General features: G+C 38.4%; 1 long non-coding RNA gene across 1 annotated transcript in view; it reads left to right on the top strand.

Moving 5' to 3' along the window:
• Nucleotides 1-16,894, top strand: part of LOC144237420 (uncharacterized) — a 510,168-nt gene that overhangs the window by 404,159 nt on the left and 89,115 nt on the right. The window contains exon 5 of the long non-coding RNA XR_013336849.1: nucleotides 11,651-11,676. This is a non-coding gene — a long non-coding RNA (uncharacterized LOC144237420). The remainder of the gene's footprint in view (nucleotides 1-11,650; nucleotides 11,677-16,894) is intronic.

Raw genomic sequence — 16,894 nt, forward strand, 5'->3', positions numbered from 1 at the left:
TGGAAGATTCAGGATGCTGGGACACACAGAAGGAGGAGGGGCTTAGTGATATGGCTGAGGCTTAAGATTTAAGCAGGAACCAGATGAAGGATGCATAGGAGGTTAATCTGGCCAAAACTGTTGGGTAGGGGAGAGAGAAGAACCATGGAAAACTCTCAGGTTCCAGGTCTGAGTGATTCAGATGCAGAGAAGAAGATAAAATATAGATTACATGTGACAAAGCCAATTCTGAAGGTTACAATGATGAGTTCAGTTCTGGACATGTTGTGCTTAAAGATGGTTGGCAGGCTTTATGATAACGACTCTAAACATCTGGATAGATTGTGCTGCAAATACACATTTGGGAATTTTAACATGTAAGTGGTATTTGAGAGCTTGAGAAATGGATGAGATTTTTAGTGGAGGATGTCCAATAATAGTAGTGTGCTAAGGACAGAAACCTAATGCAGGCCAGCATTTAAGAAGCAGGTAAAGAAACAGCCTATGAGGAGACAGGAGCAAATCATCTGAATGTAAGAGGGGAACTAGTGGAGGAGAGTGGTGATAAGGTCACAGCAGTGAGACAGCAACAATGCCTAATGCAGCTGAGATATGCTTTGACATCTGGAAATTAGGGGATTTGTCAATCAGGAGATCATCCCCATCCAAAATGAAAGAAGTAGAGTGAGACAGGCAGAAGCCAGATGACCTGAGATAAGGAAGTGAATGGGAGGTGAGAAGTCTGGGGATGTAAAGGGAAGAGTGTGGGATGACGGATATACTGAAGGTGTTTGGTTAATGGGGAGAGTTTTGTGTGCATGTGTTGGGAAGGATTGAGGGGAAATAAAAAGGTTGAAATTGCAGTAGAAGTGGGAGATAAACAGAAGGGGCAATACTCTGAGGATGACCAAGGGGACAGGGCTGAGGACTCAAGGAATGAATTGATCCTGAGTAGGAGTTAGGGAGTTAGGGCACTTTTACTTTGGTGGCAGAGGAAGGACGTTAGACACACCGGGATGATGGATCGTTTGCTTTTCACTGAGAGTTCTTTCCACTAAGTAGGATTTTCTACGAGACAGGACATGTAGATTCAATAATATTCTTTAATATGACAGATTACAGGAAGGAAAGGGTGGCAATGTAGTGTCAGGGAAAGAACATAGTCTCCAAGTACATAGTTCACAGCTGAGATCTCCTATTTCCTGTCTTTGTGACCATTAGCACACACACTCGCGTGCATGCCTGCATATCTACACATGTGCATGCACAGACACACACACATTTTTAATTTCAAAGAGCCTTTGCATCCTGCATGATTATGCTGTAGGGTAATGACGCCTTTCTCATGATTTTGTAGTTTGGGTTAATTAAGATAGTGTATACATTTATTATATCAGCCAATATCCAATCAGGAAAACAGACACAACTGGGGATATTTCAAACAGAAAGAAAATAAAGCATGACACTGGTTACCCAGGCACTAGGATAGCTGAGAAGCTAATACAGGAAATGGGAAGCAACCTAGAGATTAGGCAAAGGATGTAGCTGCAACCACCTTTATTCCTGGAAAAACAAAGGGACAAAGTGGCTTCACTGGAGCTTTGGGTAGAGGATAACTTGGTAAAAAGCAGAACCAGGCAGGACTTGCTCAGCAGTATTTGTGGCCCCCAGAAGAAGCTGTCTTAGGAAACCTGGGACAAGGGGGGAGGTGCAGATGCTTACAGAAATGCCAAGGAAAGGACAGTAGCCTTGTGGCAATGCCTCGCCTTGGCCACACCTACATGGAAGCCAGAGGAAACAGAAGCCTCGGAGATGCAGTTTCCACTGAAACTGCACAGTGGCAGAAAGTCCGAGAAAGGATCTGAAAGCAAAATACACAAATGGCAAAAATCACAGACATGCTAATTTATCTAACAACATATCTGGCACAGAGCAAGCACTTAGTAGATGAGACATTCTCAGTTATATCAATCTGTTTTAATGAACAGAGATAGCACTAGTTGACAGGATAAAATGAAAAGTCAGAGAATTGTTTCACAGTGGCTGCCAATAACAATTGAGTTGACTGTTGCTCCTGTTTATGACGCAGCTGAGATAGTTCTGGTTATTGAAATATTTGCAAGACTCCTGCCGTCTCAAAGTGGAAAATCTAATTTGGGAGAAACTTTCTGAGGACTTTAGGAATATTTGAATCATCTCTTCAATTTGAAAAAAAAAAAACCACTGGCATCGCCCATCTCCTTACGTTTTATGGCTGGGAAGTAGATGGCTTGTATTCCACTCTTCGTCTTGGGCACCTCATGGCTATTAATATAATATCATCACTACCAGCCCAACAGGATGTACTGCTTGGAGGATCTTGTCTTTGAAGTGAAGTGAAACCCTAAAGCTTTCATTTGCCTAATGAAAACCTCAGCCAGAATTTCCCCCCATTTCTGATCACATATGGAGTCTTCTAAGCTCACTTTGGCTTGGGACGCCAGATGCTGGTGTGCACGTAGCATTCTCATCCAAATTTGGAGCAGGTGCCAGTTATCAGATCAGGAAACAGATATTCAATCCAAAGAGAATCCTATCCCCCTCCCGTTGGTTATATGAGGAGGGAAGCTCAGTGCTGAATTATATAAGGATCCCTATTAGCTTACTGCCCTAAGTACCAATCTATGTAGTTTTTTGTCTACTTCTTGGGTTATGACTTCTTGGGAACTTGGGCATAAACATTCAGATCTCACATAGGAAGCCTTTATAAATATGAATGTGATTTTCCCCAAATCTAAAGGTGGTTTTCATTTAAAAAGCAACATTAGACCATCCTAACAGCCAGCATTGAATGAAGAAAAATATCCCTAGTGTATCTGAGAAAATGGGCACCAACACAGATGTTTCTGTGTAGGAGCCTCTGCCCTTCCTCCCTTTTCCAAATACACAACACTGAGTGGTGGCTGTCAGGGTCACGAGCAGAGGAAGTTCTCAGATGCCAGTGCAAAGCAATAATCTTCAAGTGGATGCCAGGCCGACAGGGATATGGTGTTAGTTACAAGGAAGTCAGGAGGCCAGGACTGAGAGTCAAGGAAAGTTAAAAACAAAATCAGTATGAGGGGAAGGGTCACTGAGGGAAGCAAAGATGAGAGTCAGAAGGAAAACATCTGTAGGCACTGAGAGAGCTAACAGGGAGGGGAAGTGGGTAGAGCACATTTTTTTCCCTTCCCTTTCTGTTGCATGTGGCGTGGTTTTGATAGTCTCCATTTTCTTTATAATATTCACAACTCAAGACTACTGATGTGTGGATATGAGTTACTCTTTCTAAATGGAGGGTCACTAAACAAATGTTAGCACTCACCTACTCCTCCAGGGTTCTATCCTTGCATCTTTTACCAGACACCTAGCCCCACCAGCAAATTCAGCGGCTGCTTGAGCCTCATGTGTGTGGACCATTAGGTGAAAGCACACTCTAGCCACATCTGGCTGTGTTACCTGAAGACGACATAGGATGTTATTTTCTTTTATTTCACACAGTAGGATTTGTGTTTGCTTCCTGCTGAGAGGAATTTGGAGGAGTAAATAAAAGGAGTGTTTTGTTGTTGTTTTTCTAAATGTACACTCTTCATTTCATAGCACATTACCAATGTAAGCCCTCTTTTTTTTAATTTTTTCATGTTATTTATTTATTTATTTATTTATTTATTTATTTATTTATTTATTTATTTCTGAGAGCGAGAGAGAGAGAGAGAGAGAGAGAGAGAGAGAGAGAGAGACAGCGTGAGCCCTGGAGGAGGGTCAGAGAGAGAGAGGGAGACACAGAATACCAGAATGTGAAGCAGGCTCCAGGCTCAGAGCTAGCTGTCAGCACAAAGCACGATGTGGGGCTCGAACCCACGAACTGTGAGATCATGACCTGAGCCGAAGTTGGACGTTCAACCGACTGAGCCACCCAGGTGCCTCCCTCTCTTTTCATTTGATTTGAGTTATTCTGTTTTTACCCTCCACCTCCCCTCCCCATTTTGACCCTTTATCCTTTCCTGTTTACGCCCGCACTAATATATTTGATTTTGGTCTTTTGATATGAACCTATTCTTATAAAATAGGACCAGTCATATTAGTGTATTTTAAAATATAAATCATGTTGAGCTACAAATTTATTTGTTTCTTCTGCTTTTTTCACTCTATACTGTATTTGTAAGTTCTGTGCATTTTGCTACATGTGCACGTATGTGTTTATTTTTGACTGTGACATCATAATCTCCAGTATCCATCCACCACATTTTAGTTATCCATTCCTGTATCTATTCCCATCTTTTTAGTCTGCCGCAAAGTCTCTTTTATAAAAACCGCTGAGAACAATCTCACACAAGCTACCTTTGGGATCAGTGTGAGAAATCCTCTGGGATGTACACCCAAGCTAAGGATGGCTGGGATGTTGGCTCTGCACACACATTATTCCCCTCACTACTATCAGATTGTAAAGCAAATATTTTGCAATTCTCTTGGCCATCTGGTTTCCATTTGACCTCTAAACTATACAAAAATCTCAAATCAATACTTCTTAGCCTCATCTCTCATTGTTCCAAAATTTCCTGTGTAAATTTGTTTCTTCCCACCTGTCATCTTTAGTAGAACCACATTATGGCCTGCAGACATTCTGCTGCATCAAAAATAAGTCTGGGCTTACTTTTGAAACGTCTGAGTTAGCTTTATTAGAATTGATATGGATTGAGATACCACAATATGATTTTTAAAGCCATTACTAACCTGATCATTAAACACTTGAATTAGCAGCATTTCAAGCTAGCCCAGCAGTCCCAGGTGAGATGTACTTCATGCTGGGGAATGTAGGTAAAGAACTCAAGTTCATTTCAAAGTCCTCCAGTTCTGCATGAAACCCTGCATTCGTTCTTATGGCATGAACAGTCACAACCTCTTCAGAATGTCAAACGATGTCATTTCACTAACATAGAAAAGGTGCAAAAGCTATGAAATAGGATTCTTTCCCCAATGGTTTTGGCATAAAACTTCTGAAACTCTTTCCCTTTAATAGTCATCAACAGTTGGCGTTGTTTGATGACAAGGATAAATCTTCTTCCTAAGTAGGAAAGCTCTGCAACCCAGTGACACCCCCTCTCATGGTTTGTAGCCCATCTCATAGTTATCCTTCTCAGCCATCTTCACTGGCTTCACCTACTGGCCTCCTAGGCTCTTTCCTTTTTCCTACACCCACCCCTTGAGCTTAATATGACCTCTGTAGAAAGAATTTTCCTATTTAACCAATATAAAGTAGTCATATAACTCCCCTCTCTCTGTCCTCTCTCCCCACTCTCTCTCTTGCCGTATCTATGCAACATATTGCGATACCCCTTCTCCATAGAATACATTTTCCACAAGAGCAGGATCTTCATCTGCCTTGCCAACCTCTATCTCTTATGCCAAGCATAATACTTTGTTGACTGACTGAATAAATAATGGTCCAGGGAATTCTAGTGATATGTGTAATAAATCAAGACAAGGTTTTGATAATATGACCAGACAAAGGGTAGTGCCTGAATCTCACCACAGACCGTAATTATTTCTCTGAAGATGCACTTAATAGAGGAATTTGTGGAGATGACAATGGCATAAGAACCACATAATCACTTTTTTGTCATCTGGGCTTGTGCCCAACCCCACTACAAAGTTTCATCCTCAGCTCCTTAGGATACTCTAAATACTATCCTAAATTTTGCAATATTTGCATATTCTAATTGGCATTATGGAATCTTAGGAGACTGAGAAGAAGAGGGAATCAATACTTAAGATGCAAGGAGGAGAGGTACAAGATGGCTAGGACCACCCTCTCATGCTCTAGGCTTTAGAAGCCAAAAGAAGAACAAGCCACATCGTGCGTGCCCTTTCAATGAACTCTGAACTCTCACATGAATAACTGTGGCCGCACATGTCCTGGAATCAGACCAGTCAGGTTATTTCTATCCTTCTTGAGGAGATATAAGAATGGGAGTGTAGAGTAAGTGACCAAAGGGGCCTCCTTCTCACCTGCTTTCACTTAATCTCCGTCTTTTACCAATTCTGGTCATTGTCAGCTCTCCAGCTGTCACTTTGAACTTTTGAGGAGAAAAAGGAGAGACATTTTCTAAGTGCTCTATAGTGTACAAAGTACGTTTACTGCAAAATTATCTTCTCAGAATTTTACTATAACTTTGAGAGGTTGGCAAGGAAAATACCATCATGCCCAGTTTAAGAATTAAAGAACTTTTGGTCTCATGCTCAGGAAGCTGTTGCCCACATGCAGTAAAGTTTTGTCTCCTTTACTTTCTTTCTCATTACAGCTCGCATGTATCAACTGGCTAGCCTACTGGACTCTGAAGAGATGAGGGTTTTATATGTGATATATCAGTTTCTATGGTTGATCTTATTAATTACTTGAGGCTTGGTGATTTTGGCTTTGTATTGGATATTTGGATATGATAGGTCTTCTCAAAAGCCCAAAAGACATTCTCTGCATTCTGCCACCTTTCTGCCTCATCCCTGATGAGGATGACTGAGAAAGTTCAGGAAAATATACAAAGCCGAATACACCTGTCTTCTAGAGAACAGAGGAAAGAAAACGTGTAGGAGTTTACAGATTATGTAGTCATGGTTGGAAACTTTAAACTTTTCCATTTTCTTATGTTGATGAAGAAAACAGGAAAGATCATTCAGACATCTTGTCTGCAATTTGCTTCAAGAAATCTCAACTCCTTTAATGTAACCAAAAAAGTTCTCTTTGTTCTGTGAGAAGGAAATAACAGTAGTTACAGTTCTGTAGATGGGGATCCTTGAAACACAGAAATCCTGTCTCTTTAGCATTCTATTAGATACTTCTAGTTAGATGTGCATTAAGTTGCTTAATTTCAGTCAAAGTTTGCATTCGTGCCAGTCTATGCCATGTTTTTTGGCTCAGACTGAAGCTAAAGTAACAGGGAATGTGCTTTATCCCTGATGGATAGTGCTGTGTGAGACTGCCTATAAAAGTTAAATTTATTTAATACTTGCAGCAAGTCAACACTTTTATGATTAATATAGCTATTGACCACAACCTATTTATATACTATTACAAGTTTGTGTTTGAAGATCTCAATAAATCATCTAATTTCACTGAGTTTGGGACCCAGACTAAGAAACTTTAGTCCAGTTTATTGAGCCACACACAACAGGTTTGCCATAAATAATGTCTTATTTATGGCTTTCCCCACTCCACTTAATAAAACATAAAGACAAATGATGGAATAAACTTGGAATAATAATAGTAAAAACTGAGTAAATTCTTACTATCCTAAATAAAATAGCTGTATAGAGTTACTACATTTCAAACTGGCTTATTGGTGTGTGTGTGTGTGTGTGTGTGTATGTGTGTGTGTGTAATGTAAAGTGTATGCTGTCTGCTTTATCTGACTCATTGCAGTTCACTTTTATTATAGGTGGGTAGATCTCATGTATTGCTGACTTTTTCCCTTCCTAGTTTTCTCTTATTATCGATCTGATTAACTTGTGAATTTGTTGAAATCAATTAAACAAATAAATACTTGAAAGAGGCCTTCACTGAAAGGTCCTATCAAAGGCTAATGTTACTGATCCAACTGCAACCAAGGACACTTCTCTCTGGTATTAGCATGCTCGTTGGCTCTGCACAAGCATTGTAAAGAAAGACATACAAAAGACTGCATGGAGTGGAGAAGGGGTTGAGAGCAACCTTTCCCCACCCTTCTACTTACTGTTACAATGTGAGAAAACTGCATACCAAAAAGAGAGAGAGGAGGGTGTCTTGAAAATTAAATCACAAATGTGGTCTCTATTCTAAGGATTGGATATGAAAGCTCTTTTCACCTGAATATTTTCATTGGTGCAATAAGTAACATGGATCAGCTTATAAAGGAAAATCTCCTTCTAATAGTTTTCTCTTATTTCAAGTTGCATTATCGTAAACAGATGAATATCATATTTCAATGTGAAATAAGATACAAGCACAAGGCTGGATATGGGAAGATCTGACAAATATTTATTGAATGTGGATGTATGGCTTTATTATTATTTCAAATCAACTTTTAACCATCAGGTTTCCAAACAGCAATGTATTTACCCACACTGTATACTTGAAGAAGTGTGACTGACCTCACTGTGATAATACGTTGTTATCTTACTTAGGTGTTTTGCTCCCAAATGCCCTAGAAGATGAGATTTAATATGTTTGTTACAAAAGAAAGGTCACAGAGTTGTCCCAATTCCTGTTACTCACTGCAAAACCTCTAGTCCAGGCATCTTTCCTGTACAGACCTTCCTTCTCTTCACAGGTAGTGTGCAAGCTCTCCATGCACACACAGTGTGGATGGCTCTGAGAGTATTTCTTGGCTTTTGACCACCACAGGGTCCAGGTTTTCTGTTCCACAGAATATCTCTTATCTGAAGCAAGAACAAGACTTAAGTTTATATGTAATGTTTCCTGGTCACCCTCTAGAAATAAAAATATTTGGGAAGGGAAACAAAACTAACATTAAATTTTCCTACCCTTTTCTATGAGGTAGAAAGGATAGATGTCATTATCCCCATTTCACAGGTGAAGAAACTGAGACCAGAAGAAATTAAGCTTACAAAGGCACTGCACAGCCAGCTTATCAGTTAGGCTCCTGGGGAAATAGAGATGGCACAAGACCAAACTGAGTAACTGGAGAGTTTAATAAAAGGGGCTATTTACAAAGTTGGGTAAGCAAAGTTTAAGAAAGGTAACAAGGAACTGTGCTGTGTATTGGCACTAGTAAAAGTGGGAACTATTTCCACCCCTCAACCTGAAAGAACAAAAGGGAGAAAGCAGTTTCTGGAATCCAATAGTGGGCCCCCAGATAGGCCATGTGGCCTTCAGTAAAAAGGTGCAGCCAACACAGTTACCTGAACAAGAGGAAGGTAGAAGAATGAACACCAGGCCCTCCTTTCCTCTTGCCTCTGACTGGTTGAAGCCAGAGGGAAGATGAGTCTAAAGATAAAACCAATGTAGTTCAGCCTCTTGGGACAGGAGTAGCTAGGCCAGGCAGAGTTGGAATTCAGCTCTTTCTATTCAGTAGGTTGCTGCCTTGATACTTGGCATATAGTCTCTGCTGAGTAGTCACAATCTTCTATTTTCCTTAAGGTGGGCAAACAAATCTGGCATATTTTGTCCTTTTTTAAAACAAGTTATAACCAGCTGACTTGCTGGCAATGAATGGAAATAGTGATGATCAGGAACCCTGATTTTAATATTTCTGAAGACAACAAAAATAAGGTTGTTAACAGAAAGACAAAAATAATCATTCCTTGGGCACCTGGGTGACTCAAGGCAGGTAACTGTCCAACTTCAGCTTAGGTCAGGAACTCCATATTTGTGAGTTCGAACCCCGCATGGGGCTCTGTGATGATAGACATCTCAGAGTCTGGAGCCTGCTTCAGATTCTGTCTCTCCCTCTGTCTGCCCCTCCCCTGCTCATACTCTGTCTCTGCCTCTATCTCTCTCTCAAAAATAAACAAGAAACATTAAAAAAAATAATTATTCCTCTGTTTCCGTATGAAGCATATGCCAAATACTGATTGCTCAGTAAGTTATTTAGAAATTATCAATTAGACACCTATTATAGGCCCAACACCCCATAAAGTCCTACAGGGAATACAAGACTACAATGGGTACAGCCAGCCCTTACAAAGCTTACAGATCTGTTTAAAGGCCACATAGTATTGTTATAAAAGATATAAAATCAAATCTGTTTTCAATTTTATTTTTATCTACACTGTTCTAAATAGTAAAATAGAGGGTATATAAGTCTTGTGTTAAATTAAGCTTAGGGGTAAACAGTAGAGGGAAATTAAACAGTTTATTTGCTGCAGGCCTTTTCAGAGCCTTATTTGTGCTAAAATGCTTTGAAAATCTTTAAAACTCAGGGATATTTTCTGAACATATTTCCCAGAACACTTCTTTTCCCATGTATGAAGTCTATGAAAAATGGTTTCTCCCCCCAATTTTTTTGAAAACTGACCACATAATCATATATCATTTCAGATTGTGGGTGAATCTGTTCATAGTGTCTTGTAATATTTTATCTTGGGTTAGTGTCCTGTAGTCTCTCCAGTAATTTTTGAACAAAATACAAACATTCAATGCAGTAAGAGAACTGGTATTTAAGAAGAGGGTTTAATTTTTAAAAATATCTTCTTGATATAAATAATTATCTATGGTTTATGGTTTGAAAGGCTAAATTTTGTTTATCAAACTTCTTAAAATGAGATATGTCTGCGTATAATTTTAAGAGTTTAAAGGAACAGGTCACTTGTCTTGTGTTTTACTTTATAAAAATGAGTGATCAGCAGTGACCAAGTATAGCTATGTATTCATAAACATATGACTATAGACACACCTGAATATATACACATATACATATAACATTTTTAAGGTATGTTCTGTTAATATTTTTCACCAGAATATGGCATTTTCATTGCTTTTTCTTCTTTCCTGACCCTCCTCTGGTTCTACCTATGACTCTTTGGAACACAGAACCTGAACACAGGGCTCTATCTGTGTACGTACATTGCCCTGCGAATAGAACTCACATGGCCAGCTTTACTGCCAGCTGATGAAAAGAAGAGTTAGGATCTGTTACTGTGAGGCTCTAGACATTCGTTAATTGGAAGTAACTTTGCTAAGGCATTTTTAAAGATAGGTGAGTGTAGAATGGTGCAGCGTGTTCAAATGAGGCTAGATTTGGAAATAAAGACATGAGATACAATCTCAGCTCTGCCCCAGATTAGTTATATAGCTTTACTAACTGCAGAGCTGGGCAGAGACATGAGGCCATCGCAGACAGTCCGTTCAAGTCAGTCCTCTAAAAGTGTTTATTTCCCATTTATTTAGAGGGGCAATTACAATCTGTTGAGGGTAACTGAGGAAAGGGAAGCTCACTAGTAGAGTGGCCCAGCTTGCAGACCCAAAAGTCATCTTTCCAATAAAGACTTTCTACTTTCCATAGTAGAAAGCTTATAGGTCCAAAGTAGTAACTAATGCCACTTGGTAATTTTAACATTTTCCTCTCTTCAGTCCTAAACACTCCATGGGATTTATTGCCAAAAGAATACATTTGTATTCCTACTACACACCATATATTTTTTCATTTTTTAACATTTTAAGTGATATTTTATTGCCCATATAATGTCTAATTTATTTGTTATAGATTAGTGCTTCCTGAGAATTGATTGGTTGGCTAGAATTTACTCAGTTGTTCCAATTAAAGCCAGTTTTATTTTTGCTTTTGTTTCTATCTTCTAAATGGCATTGTTAGATGAGACCATAGTTACCAAACCTGAGATTCAGAATCATCTAGGGAGATTTAAGACTAATTGAATTAGAAGACTCTGAAAGTGAGGACTCAAGCTATGTGTTTTCATAAAACCCACTTGGATGATGCAGATATGATGGGTCTGTAGGTTCTTGCCTGATATGACATGACTAAATGATTTCTTATGGCTTTCTGACTCTAAGGACTGTGACCTGGAAGTGAAAGAGATTAAATAGAATATATGCTGGTTAAATGCATCTTTACTCTCCACAAGGAGATTTTATTTCTCACTAGGAATGCCATCACCACTTTAAGGAATCCATGGCAGTAATTATTACCTTTCTTGTACACAGGAGGAAGACTCAGAAGACCAGAGAAGGTAAGGGACTCACATAAGGTCATTAGCATTGGAAGAGAAAACATAGCTTCTGACTTCTGGTACAATGATCTTTAAATTATAGCAGTTCTGATATGTGGAACAATACTGAAGAAGAAGGCTTTAAATGTTGCTAGAACTCGTTAATGCTTTCCCCTCTTGCAATTCTAGGCCAAGGGAAAGAAATGACTTCTTCTGGGTATGCTATGGTTTTCCTATTTAAATGAGCCCATTAAAATTGTCGTCTCTTCTTCCTGCCTAACTAGTATCTCTTGGTTTTCAGTGGATGAAATAACGTGTACTACTTAAGATTCATATTTCCTTTCTAACTATGCCTTGAAGGAGCAGGATTAACTTTCTCAGCTTCTTCTTCTGCAGTAAACTCTAATTGGCTGACAGCTTGCTCAGACAAACACATTGCCCCTGAGGGCTTTTATGGTAAAAGAAAAGAAAACATGGTCACATATCCACCATTTCTCAATACATTTCTCCCACAAATTATAAAAATAGGACTGCATCAAGAAGGCTGAAACAAAGATGTTAGATACTGGCCAATAAATTTGAAAATGACCCTATATCATTCCTTCTACCTGAAATATCCTTTCTGTTGTCCCATAGGAAACAGTATTCTCAGCTTTACAAATTCCAATCATGTATGACCATGAACACGATCCCTTGTTGAATCAACCCTGCCAGAAAGCTTGGAACTACCTAAAACTGACCACTCATGTATTACCTATTTGTAGTTTGTCTTGATCTGTTTCTGTGTCTGCTGGAGACATTGTTAATATTCTTCTTAATTTCCATATACTCCTTTTACCCTGCGAAGCAGCAATGGGTTTTGAGGAGGACTGGCTTTATCTACCAGTGTGGCCTCATGTCCATGGACACTGAGCATTTCAAGTAATTCAGGCCTAAACAACCATTGGATCGCTTATCCTGGCCCTGGGGAGTAATAAAGATGGAAAGGAGCAGTCAATTAGTTTAAAATTCAAGACATTTTCTCGAATTTTGGCAACGGGACATTCTTTCTTTCTGGGTTAAACGTGTTGCAGGAGCGTCAACTGCGGCAGCCATTTTGCTAATGTGAATAAAGACATCCTACAGATGAAGCTGACCCAAGGGGAGAAGTCAGAAACAGGAGAATTACCTCCAAAGAGTTCCAGTGCCATTTCTAACTATAGTTTCTACAGTGATCAAGCAAATTAAAAATATGATTCAGAACTGGAATTTGTTATTTCTATTCTCCATGAAGCCAAGCCTAAAAAAGGGTTTTAACAGGATTACTAAGTAGATAGATGAAGAGGATATCATGGAATCAAAAAGGCCCTTGGCAAAGTTTCTCATGGAGCTTACAAATCCTTTGGAAAGATGTAGTTTGGGTGAATGATCAGTCAGACGCCAATGTCACAGGGCCTTGGCATGTTCAACATTCATGTAACTGACTGGAGCAGAGAAACAAAAAACATACATAACAAATTTAAAGATTTGGGTGGAACAGGGGCGCCTGGGTGGCTTAGTCGGTTAAGCATCCGACTTTCGCTTAGGTCATGATCTCGCGGCTCGTGGGTTCGAGCCCCGCGTCGGGCTCTGTGCTGACTGCCAGCTCAGAGCCTGGAGCCTGTTTCAGAGTCTGTGACTCCCTCTCTCTCTGACCCTCCCCTGCTCACGCTGTCTCTCTCTCTCTCTCCTAGAAATAAATAAAACATTAAAAAAAATTTAAAGATTTGGGTGGAACAGATATTATGCTTGATGATTAAATCATAAAATCATGATGATTTTAAAAGTATCTCTATGGTCTAGAATGAGTAAGATTAAATACATAGATATATAAATTTTGCATTTAAAGTGTTTAATAAGGATGAATGGGTGTGGAAAAACAGCAAGTGAATGAAAAAGCCCGGGGGGTTTAATTGACTATAAACTTCATAGAAACTCGTAATGTGACATACTATTTAAAAAGCTGAGACAGTTTTAAAGCGGTGATTAACCAAAGTCTAATTTCTATGCCAAGAAAATAAAGACCGATTCCACTTTTTTTGTGGTTAGAGAATATATGGAGTTGGTTGCATGCTCAATTTTGACATTTTAGCAGTGAGTAGGTTATGCTTGAGAAATAGTTACAAATGGTGTTTCCAGAAATTTTAAGTGTCATATGACAACTTCTTAGAAGATCTGGGACTTTTTAGTCTGGAAAAATAAAGATGGGTGAAAGCCAATATAGCAATCTGTACATATTTATTCATTAAATGAATAGGTATTCAACACTTATTAAATGACTGGAAAGTTGAGAGATTGTGGAGACTCAAACATGGACAAGATCTGAAGACACAGCCTCATTAACAACAAAGACACAAGTATAAGAAATTACAATGTGGTCAGATTAGGGTAGATTGATATACTACTATACAGACAATAGTAATGAAGCTACCTCTACAAATTGTAGAGGCTTAGCCTCTAAGTTGAGTCTGGAAGGAAGAGTATGAAGTTCCCTAGGCATAGAGACAAGATTCTAAGAAGGTGCATAGCAAAGGTAAGACAGAGAGATATGAACCCTTTATTATTAGACTATAGAAAAAACCAGTGATGAAGAAGTGTAGCTTAAAAGTAGAGACTAATTGTTTAAATAAGATAATTTGGCTCAGGTATAAAAAATGGATTAGAATCCTAAAGGTATTGATTAGGAAGAATAAATGGTTAAGAATAATCAATCCAACTTTTAATTTAAAAAAAAAAATGAGGGACTCTAACAACATTAATTGGAAAAAATATATATAGTTTTTAACATTACCATTAACAGAAATAAAAGAAATACCAGAAACATATATAAAAAGTTAATATATAAAAAAGTGTTACTTCAAATCTGTAGGGAAAAAAAGGAGTTATTCAACAAATGAGCGAAAGTTTCTGAGATAATCATTGAAATGTTTGAGGAAAATTAAATTGGAACTTGACATTATTGTCTAAATAGATTCCAAATGGTGCACCAATTTAAGTACAAAGCATGAAACCTTAAAAACAACTGAAAAATTGCATAATTCCTTCAGAGTAAGGAAGATTTTCCTGAGCATAAATTCAAAAGAATGGGGAAAAAAAAAACCCATGAAGGAAATGGTTCATATATTTGGTTTGTCAAAGAAGAGAGAAATAAAAGAAAATCAATAAGAGAAATCTGCCCTAGTTTCCACCCCACTACATCCATCACCACTCAAATCTCTTCTCCCTGTGTTTCTCATTTCAGTAAATTACATTCCCATCTACCTAGTTACTACGATCAAACTTTTAGAAGTCACCCTTGAGTCTCTCCTTTTCCCTATTTCTCCACATCCAATCTGTCTGCAAGTATTGTCTGCTTTACCAATCAAAATGGATTCCAAAATCCATCCCCTTCTCTCCATTTCTCCTTCCATCACTTTAAACCAAGCAACCATGGCTCAGATTCCTATAGTTGCCTCTTTAAGTGGTTTTCCTGCTACTACACTTAGTGCTCTAAAATTCCATTCTCCAGCATCAGCCAGAGTGTTTAAAATGCTGCAGTGATGTTCATCATTCACGTCCCTAATATTTATTGAGAACCTACTTTGTGCCAGGACTATTCTGAGATTTGGGATAAAGCAGTAAGTGAAACAATCAAAATGTCTGCTTTATGGAAATAAGATTCTAGTGAAAGCAGGGGCCAGGAGAGGACACTAATAAATCAGTGAAACAGTATTTTAGAATAGAAGTACCACAGAGTAGAATAAAGTAGGATGGGACATAGGAGCTGCCTGGGAAGTCATCTGTAGTTGTGTGTTTTGTATACTGCATAGAAGCTTGGCAAAGGAGATGAAGAGATTGAAATCCCAGGGAGGTAATTTTTCTAATTCTTCTGCCCAGATGGTGCTCATTTTCCAAATACATCTCCCCATAGTGAGTATCTTTTTCTAATTTATTCAAAGGCACAGTTCATGGACCATATAGATGGTTCTGTTTTAAGAGGATCACTGACTGATATGTGAAGAACACAGTGCAAGGTGAAAACAGGGATATAATTTAAGAGTGTTATAAAATTCCAGGTGAAAAGTAATAGTAGCTTGAATAGGACTACAATGATAGAAGCTCTGAGAAATGGTCATATTCTGTACATACTTTTTCCCAGTTTTATTGAGAGATAATTGACATACATCACTATATAAGCTTAACATGTACAGCATGATGATGTGATTTACATATATTGTGAAATGATTACCACAGTAGGTTCAGCTAACATTCATCTTCTCCTGTAGTTACAATAAAAAGAAAAAAAGGGGGGAAAAAGCCTCCTTGTGATGAGAACTATTAATTTACTCTCTTAACAACTTCTCTATATATCAGGCAGCAGTGTTAGCTATAGACATGTTTTACATTACATGCCTAGTACTTTGTAAGTGGAAGTTTGTACTCTTCTAACCACTATCCTCTAGTTCTCCTCCCCCCACCCCTACTCTGGTAACCCCAAATCTAATCTTTTTTTCTGAGTTTGGTTTGTTTCTGGTTTTGTTTTAGATTCTACATATAAGTGATATCATACCGTTTTTGTCTTTCTCTGATTTACATCACTTAGTGTAATGCCTTCAAGTCCCATCCATGTTGCAAATGGTAGGATTTCCTCATTTTTTATGGCTGAATAATATTGCATTGTACATGTATACCACAACTTCTTTATCCATTCATCTCTCCATAGACACTTAGGTTATTTCCATACCTTGGCTATTGTAAATAATACTACAGTGAACATGGGAGAGTGCAGATATCTTTCTGAGGCGGCATTTTCATTTCCACTGGATGTATTCCCAGAAGTAGAATTATCATATGGTGATTCTATTTTTAATTTTTTAGGATCCTTTATACTGTTTCCCGTAGTGGCTATACCAATTTAAAACCCCACCAACAGTGCACAAGGGTTCCCTTTTCTCCACATCCTCACCAGCTTTTGTTAACTCTTGTCTTTTTGGTGATGGTCATTCTAATAGATGTGAGGTGATATCCCATTGTGGTTTTAATTTGCATTTCCCTAATGACTTAGTGGTGTTGAGCATCTTTTCATGTACCCATTGGCTTTTCATATATCTTCTTTGGAGAAATGTCTATTTAGGGTCTTTGCCCATTTTAATTCATTTTTATTGTTATTGTTACTGTTGTTCTACTGTTGAGTTGTGTGAATTCTTTATACATTTTCGATATTAACCCTTTATCAGATACA

This window comes from Crocuta crocuta, unplaced genomic scaffold, assembly GCF_008692635.1.
Source record: "Crocuta crocuta isolate KB4526 unplaced genomic scaffold, BGI_CrCroc_1.0 scaffold125, whole genome shotgun sequence".
Taxonomy (NCBI): Eukaryota; Metazoa; Chordata; class Mammalia; order Carnivora; family Hyaenidae; genus Crocuta; species Crocuta crocuta.